Source organism: Pteropus vampyrus, unplaced genomic scaffold (genome assembly GCF_000151845.1).
Source record: "Pteropus vampyrus isolate Shadow unplaced genomic scaffold, Pvam_2.0 Scaffold3, whole genome shotgun sequence".
Taxonomy (NCBI): Eukaryota; Metazoa; Chordata; class Mammalia; order Chiroptera; family Pteropodidae; genus Pteropus; species Pteropus vampyrus.
This window is the reverse complement of record NW_011888784.1, coordinates 23,172,224-23,180,759: the sequence shown is the minus strand read 5'-3', so window position 1 is coordinate 23,180,759 and position 8,536 is coordinate 23,172,224. Positions and strand designations below refer to the sequence as shown.

The window sequence follows — 8,536 nt, the reverse complement described above, 5'->3', positions numbered from 1 at the left end:
CAAAATACCTTTCAATATTCGCATCATTTTTGCACATTTATTTCATAACTTTGCAAAGTTGATTAAAGTTTTTCAGGAAAATTGAAAAATATTATTGAATGATATTAAGGACTCATTGAAGTGATTTGCGTTAGACGTTTTGCAGTTTACCCACCATGATTGTCATCGTGATGCTGTTATTACTCAGAGATTGGAGCATCATCCTTAAAAGTCATTTTGTGGAGAAGCTTGTGTGAAATAGTTAACAGTATGAACCACATGGAGTTATCTGTGAGGAATCCTGAAATACTCAGAAAACTTTTCTAGGGACCCAATTGCTGTAAAACCTGTGATTGCAGAGCAAAGTGAGGGTGTCTCTTCGTGTGTTGTGTGAGTCAGACAGAGAAGGCAGGAAAATGGAAGCAACTGTGGGAGAGAGTCACCATTGTTTGAGTAATGAAAGGAGAAGAAAAAAGCCAAAAAGCCAAGAACTGTCAATGTATCAGCAGAGACTGAGTGGGAGATTCAAATCAGAAAATCAGAAAATTCATAGTCATTATCTCCTTTTCTCTCAAACTAACAATCAGATATGATAGAAGCAGCTAGAGAAGTAGAAACACTGGAAAACAAATTACATTACTTGTTTATTTCCCTTTATCTAAATGAAACATAAGTCAGCTCACACAGATAACCCTGGGTTGGGTCCTCTGTAGTGAAAAGTCAGGCTGGGAAACGTATTACAGAAGCTCTGAGTTTTGATACGTCTCTCAAGCAGCGTGCTTCTACTTTTGAAATACCGCTGTGCTAATGCAGATGAGATGCTCACAGTTCTTCCAGCAAGCCTTATTTCTAAAATGCTTGTCTTTGGGATCTTGATAAATCTCTGTCAATGGCCAAGTGAGATAGCAAAATGGAGCTGGGTTTTGACAAGGGTTGTGTGGTGTGGTGGGGAGGGTCTCAGCTAGGCAAGAAGATGAAACTGAGTTCTGCTCATAAGGCTTCTTGCAATAATGTGTCTGATTTAAATTATGTGACCTGCCTGTCATGCTGATCTTCTGACCGTGGCTGAGGTAGAATAGAGGACCTCAGAGGTCTTTTCTGGTTCTAAGATTCTACAATGCCTTCTGTGCCTTTTCTGTGAATTGTAGGAATAGCTGACCCACAAATAAAAATCAGGCTCCTTCTATCTCAGGACATTTAACCTCACTGAACCACTCCATCCTTAAGTTATTATTCTATGTATCCTTTGTTTAAACAGACAGGAAAAGGACTGATCATATAAGCAAATCCCTTCTCATAGATTAGACAGTTAGCATGTTACTTTCCCAAATAGGAAAAATAATGCCTTGTCCAGCATAAGATATATTAATGCTGAAAGCTCTAGGCAATAGCGCAGATTGTATGTGTGTTGCTTGTAAGGGAGAACAAACTTACCCAAGTCTAGGTGGTCAAATCAACTTAGAAACTAGACTGGGTGTGACTGGGTCTAGTATGAGGCTTCAGGTAAATAAAATTTTGTTTTAAAGCTGAACAAGTATGTTAACCTTACCAAAGATAATCTTGAATAACAGCAGCCACAGTGGAGAACTTTTAATCACCTTAGATAAGTTTATTCATTTATGAAGTACCCTAGAGAGAAAAGGGTCTCAGCCAGGCACTCACTATAAAAGGTAGAAGGAAAATTATTTTTCCTCCTCTACAGTTTCTGGTGACTAGAATGAGACCCATTGGGACACCCCACTCAACCTGGAGTCTGCAGATGGCATTCTGGGAAAACTGGCCAAAGCTGGCAAATGGTGAAAATTCTTATCAAAGTAGCTCTCCCAGATCTCTACCTGTTGTGTCTAGTTGAAAGAGGAAGGTAAAATTTCACTTTGTCGCTTCCTTTCAAAATTCAGATTAGAAGGAAAAAACCATTGGTGTCTATCCTTTCTCAGGGACAACAATCGTCTTCTTCTTTGTCTCATTTTGTGTTCTGAGAACTCATTTTGGCAACTGTCAGTTTGGAAGCCCCCAAAATATGGCCAGACAGAAATGTGAGCTGTGCCTTATTTGTGGCTAGATATGGCTGGAAAGAAATGTAGCTTGCAATTCATTTGCAGGCAAGGTCCTATTGATTGTTGTCAGCTCTAAGAGATATTGTCTGAGTCTCTTTCTTTTGGGAGTGGTTCTGGATCTTGGGAGGGTAGTACATTCTGCACCTTCTTTATGGATGCCTCTTTTCCCCATGGGGTTGTTCATTACTGCCAAGAATGTTTACTGTTTGATCTGGCTGAAGCCTGACAAGATATTTGAAAGGATTTTTTTTTTTTTTTTTTTAAGTAGCTCTGTGGTCAGAAGTTGGCCAGTTGGAAGCTGATATTCAGAGCCTGATAGGAACTTCTTTTTAGGTGTTTTACCCTGAGCTAAAATGAAACTATGTACTCAGAGGAAAAGGAAAACATTCTGAAGCCATCGTGAAAGGATTTACTAAAACACTCCGAAGAAACACAGCTCTAAATCTAGAACAAAGGAATCTTTTGATTTCCATTTTAGTTGAAGATCTTCTTGATATCAAGAAACAAATTGAAGATAGTGTAGTTGGATGGGCAGGGCAGCCTCTTGATCTAATCAGGTTTTAACCAAATTCTTTGAGGAATTATAAGCAACTGTACTCTTTCAAAAATCTAGTCTTCATAAAAACAGAAATGTGGCCCTGGGAACAATTCAACATCCACCTAACCTTTTCCCAAATTTCAATCCCAAATTTCCAATCCCAAATTTCCCCTATTCGTCTCAAAAGGCTTACAGATATTGTACAAGATTTGGACTAAGGGAACAAAAGTCCTTGCAGAAACTGACATCCTTTCTCTATTTGCATGAGATATAAATGTTCTACCTGGTCTTTTCTAGGAACCCTGAACCATCTCTTGAAATGCAAACTTTAGAGAGATGATTCTAATCAGAAAAAAAAAAGAGAGAGAGTGAGAGGAAGAGAGAGAGAGAGACAGAAGCTATTTGGATATTAGATAAATGAAAAATCTTAAAATTTGTTTGTGCAACTATTAGTAAAAGCTTTAGTCATCTGAGCAGGTAACCTTAACTTATTCTATCTGCCAGAAAAACAATTTGGATTTAACTATTCTTTTATACACTAGTGAGTTGTACATTATCATACCTGTCTAATGACTAAAATTTTAAAACAAAAGCTTTAAAATCTTTTGTTTCTGTATATATGCTATATCTGTATGTTATAGATGTGTAATATATTTTACCTTCAGATGGTATTACCGAATTTAATTTATAAAGAGCTCTATTTAATTGGGTTAAAGACAAAAAAGCATTTCTATAAATAAAGTGTACTCTCAGAAATATAGAAACTAACCCAAATATTTTTCAAGTTCACATGACCTAAGATAATCTTGGGTAAATAAAAGCTAGGTTAGGTTTGTGATTTAATTAAAATGGGCATGTCTTTAGAGTTAATAGCATTAACTGTAATTCTACATAGACTTACTAAAAGTTAAATAAATTCATGTCACAGAATTTGTCAACGAGAAAGATTACTTAAGATGATTAGCTGTTTAATTACTCATAAAATTTTCATGAGTAATCTAAATATAATTAGATATAAGTAAGATATAAGTAAGATAAAATAGATATAAGTAAGATAAAAGTTTTTAAATAAACTTTTCAACAATAATTAGGCTTTATGGTAAATCTACTTAAAACTAGTTTCCTAAATCTATTTGTTAACTTGAAACCTTCATATTATAGTGAGATAAGTTAAATGATGAATATTCATTGAAAATCTAGAATATTTCCAAATAAGATAAAATGTTGAAACATTAATTACTGAACATAGACTTATCCAATTTTGTCTTCCTGTAAATAAAAAAAAAGATATTTGGTTTATTAAACATGTTTGGTGCCACATTGAAAAATTTACTATGAAGAAGAATATACTTTTAGAAATTCTGAAATGTATTTATAAACTTGCCAATCTATAGAATGCTAATGTAACAGACAGTCCACAATTGTTTACTTTTTAGTTTTCACTAGGAAAAAAGGATTCTAAATTTTAAGAATTCTAATAAATATACGTAATTAAAACTACATAGAAATATTAAGAGCGAAAGGAAACAACTGTATATGAAAGGTAGACAAGGAAAGTAGAATGACTGGTTTTCCAGAACAAGAAAGAGAAAAAATATAGGACAAAACCTGAATGGATATTTAAAAAGTTATAGAAAGTCTGACAAAGGAATCTTGAAATAGCTAACTAAAATTGGAATAGATTTATTTAAGTTTTTAAAGAATTAGGTTGTCATCATGGATGTCATCTCCTCCTCCTCCTCCTCCTCCTCCTCCTCTTCCTCCTCCTCCTCCCTCTCCCCTGCCCCTCCGTCTTGTGTCTCTCTCTTTTTCCCCTCCCCTTCTTCCTCCTCTCCTCTCCCTTATCCTCCTCCCTGTCCTCCGTCCTCCTCCTCCTTTGCCCTTGGATGAGAGACGTGAGGGGGTATCTCTACAACAAGCATGTCAGTCTGGTAGAAAGAGCACTACAATGGGAGTCAGAGACCCAGGCCTTAGTCTTAATCTGCCACAAACTTCCAATGTGGCCTTAGGCAACTAAATTTACCTGTTTGAACCTAGGATCCTTATGTAATCCTCACGAGTGGTTTTTGGGCTCAGTTCCATGGAACCCTAGAGGGCTCCATGGAAGAGTCTGCAAACTTTTCATTTGAATTTCCCTTGCAGAATATATTTTAACTATTTCATTTTTTGTAAGAAAAAGGCCTTTATTTTTCATTTAAAATATTTTTTATTTTTTATTCTCTTCCCCCCACCCTCTCCCCTCACTTACATGGTCAATTAATCTATGACAAAGGAGGCAAGACTATACAATGGAGTAAAGATAGTATCGTCAATAAGTGATATTGGCAAAACTGGACATATATGCCAAAAAAAAAAAATCGGACCACTTTTTTATATCATATACAAAAATAAACTCAAAATAGATTAAGGACTTAAATATTAAATCTGAAACCATAAAACTCCTAGAAGAAAACATAGGCACTAAACTCTTTGACATTGCTTTCAGCAATATCCTTTTGGATATGTCTTCTCAGGCAAGGACAACGAAAGAAAAAAATCAACAAATGGGACTCTATCAAATTAAAGAGTTTTTACACAGTGAAGGAAACCATCAACAAAATGAAAAGACAACTTATTGAATGGGAGAAGATATTCACAAATGATACATTCAATAAAGTTAATGTGTGGGTTAATACCCAAAATATATAAAGAACAGATACAACTTAACACCAAAAAAACCCAAACAATCCAATTAAAAAGTGGGCAGAGGACCTGAATACACATTTCTCTCAAGAGGACATACAGATGGTCAGTAGAAATAAGAAAAGATGCTTGACATCAGTAATCATCAGAGAAATGCAAATTAAAATCACAATGAAATATCATTTCACACCTGTCAGAATGACTGTCATTAATAAATCAGTAAATAATAAGTGCTGATGAAAGTGTGGAGAAAAAGGAAACTTGTACACTGTTGGTAGGTTTGTAAATTAGTGTAGCCACCATAGAAAACAGTGTATCTGTATATATACATTGTATATATATATATATATGTATATTTTCAACCATAAAAATTTTTGTCATTTGTGACAACATGGATGGACCTAGAGGGCATTATGCTAAGAGAAATAAATGAGACGGAGAAAGACAAATACCTTAGGATCTCCTTTATGTGTGGAATCTAGAAAAAACCGAAACAAAATAAATGAATAAACAACAGAAACAGACCCACTAATGAAGAGAATAAGCCAGTGGTTGCCAAAGAATGAATTTTAATATCAAAAGTACACTGGTGCAAAATTAGAATTTGTTTTTCTCTCTGTTAAAAGAACAAAGTTTTTTCTTGGACTATTGGTCTGTTCTTGATAAGACATTGTGAAAGACGTCCTTTTTTTTTTTTTTTAACCTTTTGGATAATCTACCTGGAAAGTAAACATTGTGTGTCTTAGTAAAATAATTTACTGTGCTTCATATTTTCTTTATCAAGTCTTTGATTACTTAAGAAAACCCAGTCTTCCCAATAGTAAAAGAGCTAAGTTTTATTTACAACGGTTACCATGTAACCATCTATATTTGCCTTTAAAATCTTCTATTGTCACTTTAAATAGATAATTAAGTATTATTTAATGATGATCTGAGGTTCTATTTAATCAGATGTTCAAACTTTTTGACATTTTGGCAACTTCCTCAAATCAAATTCTAAATGGAGTCTTTCTGACCTCAAAGTAACTTTGAAATTTCCCAGAGGGTCCCTGGAAAATCTCAAAGGATTTGTCTCTCACTGCGTAAATGAAAGATATTAAGCTAATCAGGTTTATTGGGTATGTTAAATTATGTGGAAGGCATTGTCAAGTAAGAAGTGATGATGAGTCAAGTAAGAAGTGATGATGAGTCTATGGCCATGCTACCCTGAACAAGCCCAATCCCGGCTGATCTCGGAAGCTAAGCAGGGTCGGGCCTGGTTAGTACTTGGATGGGAGACCACCTAGGAAGACCAAGTGCTGTAGAGATTGTAAGCTGACAAGATCCTTGCAATCTATGAGGTCAACCAAAAGTTGCCTTACCTAAAAAAAAAAAAAAAAGTGATGATGAGCTTTCTTAGGTTATATGTGAATATAGTATGTTATTCATATAGGTATTCCAGAAATTGTTTAAAGTTTCTAGAAATTTGTCAATATTCTCATTGTCCAAATATTATCCTAAATTATCATATGCCACAGAAATAACTATGTTTTCTTATCCAGTGAACTCTCACTGAACCTTTAACCATGGCCATTTTAAAGTCTTTTTGTCATTTATAGACAGTTATTAACTCTGATGCTTTTGCAAAAGCACTTCATCCTCAGAGAGATTCATGGGAAGGACCATGACAAGTACTCTGTATAGGTTTTGGATAACTTTCAGATTGTAAAACTGAACTGGTTAAGAATTTCCAGAACTAATGGAAAAACTGTATTTAAGCAGAACAAGAATTAATAATATGGAATTGAGTAAGTAAATTGATGAGGATGATTATAATTTTTTTTAGTACATTTTTCTTTGAAACATTGATGATTCCTTAATGTTTTATTTTTCCAGGTTTAGGAAAACCTTTTCTTTTTTCTCTTAAGCTATTTATGACTTACAGTAATTTTTTCAAGTCTGTCCTATAAACAAAATTGACATTTACTTTTTCTCCCTACTTGATTCCCTCCAGAATTCAAAAACTTATTGAGTATTCTTATTTTCATGGCAATATAGTTATTTGCATAAGTTCAACATCAATCTGTTCTCCTTATAACAGTATACAGTGGGAAACATTGGTTATATTACCAAGGTTTTGACAGAATGTCATATTTGAGAATATGCATAAAATCAGATATGATCAGACAGTTTTAAAGAACTAAGATTGACTTTATGGAGCCAATAAAAGCCCCTTGGGAAAACCAGCCTAGTACCTTGCGTATAAGCCTCCAGGCAGCTTTACCAGGACAGTAAGGAAGGTCACTTCCTGGCAGACCCAGGACCTCAGGATATTTGGGGACCTCAACAGGAGAAGAATTCACCCATATCTATAGGTATTCCAGGTGAAGTCTGATGATGAATTCTTAGCTTAGCTTCTTAGCCTAGAGAGGCTTTTAAATGTCCAATCTGTGATTCTTTATGAAAAGTTCTAGCAAAGCAGATTTAAAAAGAGCCTATATGGCCAATCACTATTCTTGCTACACTTATGCAATTAATCAGGCCACGTTTAATGAGACTGGACTTGTTTTGCAAACAAAATAGTCTTACTGTGATTATCTTTGATAGAAATGAGAGTGATTATAGAGGAAAAATTGTGTTTCAGTAGAAAATTATAACATAACCCATGAATATCAAAATCTAGTCCTGTTCCTCATCTTTGATATTTTCTTATATACCTGTAAGTTGAACCGGATCCTGAGTTCTAGTTTCCTCATATGTCTGGCTACAACTCTCCAGACTAATGTTTCCAGTTTTCTCCTATCCTTCTTATTTGGAATCACTAAGAACAAAGACTGACTTTGAACCTCCTTTGAAGTGATCGTATCAGGTCCTCCTCACTACCCAGACAGCAGCCAAACTTACAGGACTTGAAATTTGGGTCCACATGCCCTAGTTAAAAAAGAGTTAATCCAGACCATTAGAACTGCACACTAGTTGGAGATCTAAAATTAAAATTTACTAAGTTTTCTCCCCAGAAGCAGATGGCATCTTGGGATGGACAGCTCTCTCAAGATCATGGATCAAGCTCTTCGTGTCAAATTTGAAACCTTTATTCCTTTTGCTTTTTTCGCTACTTACTTTTTCTCTCTGTTAATGGATGGGAAGACAATACTTCTTAACTTTGGCAGTTATCTCTGAATCTACTGCTAAGGCCATAGCTACACAACCAAAGTCCCTGTATTTTCTTGTCAAGGTGATTTTAGATCATTGCTTTAGATTCCTTATTAGCTGAATAAGGAAGAGTCTGTCCCATAACAAG

The 8,536-nt window shown here is 34.9% G+C and overlaps 1 pseudogene; it reads left to right on the top strand.

Annotated features, from left to right (window-relative positions):
• The first annotated feature begins 6,444 nt into the window (after nucleotides 1-6,444).
• LOC111741429 lies at nucleotides 6,445-6,563 on the top strand (annotated as a pseudogene).
• Nucleotides 6,564-8,536: the final 1,973 nt, after the last annotated feature.